Source organism: Bison bison, unplaced genomic scaffold (assembly GCF_000754665.1).
Source record: "Bison bison bison isolate TAMUID 2011002044 unplaced genomic scaffold, Bison_UMD1.0 scf7180017863264, whole genome shotgun sequence".
NCBI classification, from domain to species: Eukaryota; Metazoa; Chordata; class Mammalia; order Artiodactyla; family Bovidae; genus Bison; species Bison bison.
This window is the reverse complement of record NW_011493836.1, coordinates 4,702-5,229: the sequence shown is the minus strand read 5'-3', so window position 1 is coordinate 5,229 and position 528 is coordinate 4,702.

Here is a 528-nt window from a genome sequence, read left to right as displayed (position 1 = left end):
TTATGGCCCAGGATATGATCTATCCTGGAGAAGGTTCCATGTGCGCTTGAGAAAAAGGTGAAATTCATTGTTTTGGGATGAAATGTCCTGTAGATATCAATTAGGTCTAACTGGTCTATTGTATCGTTTAAAGTTTGTGTTTCCTTGTTAATTTTCTGTTTAGTTGATCTATCCATAGTGTGAGTGGGGTATTAAAGTCTCCCACCATTATTGTGTTATTGTTAATTTCTCCTTTCATACTTGTTAGCATTTGTCTTACATATTGCGGTGCTTCTGTATTGGTGCATATATATTTATAATTGTTATATCTTCTTCTTGGATTGATCCTTTGATCATTATGTAGAGATCATCTTTGTCTCTTTTCACAGCCTTTGTTTTAAAGTCTATTTTATCTGATAAAAACTCTTAAGAAAGCAGGAATAGAAGGAACATACCTCAACATAGTAAAAGCTATGTATGACAAACCCACAGCAAACATTATCCTCAATGGTGAAAAATTGAAAGCATTTCCTCTAAAGTCAGGAACAA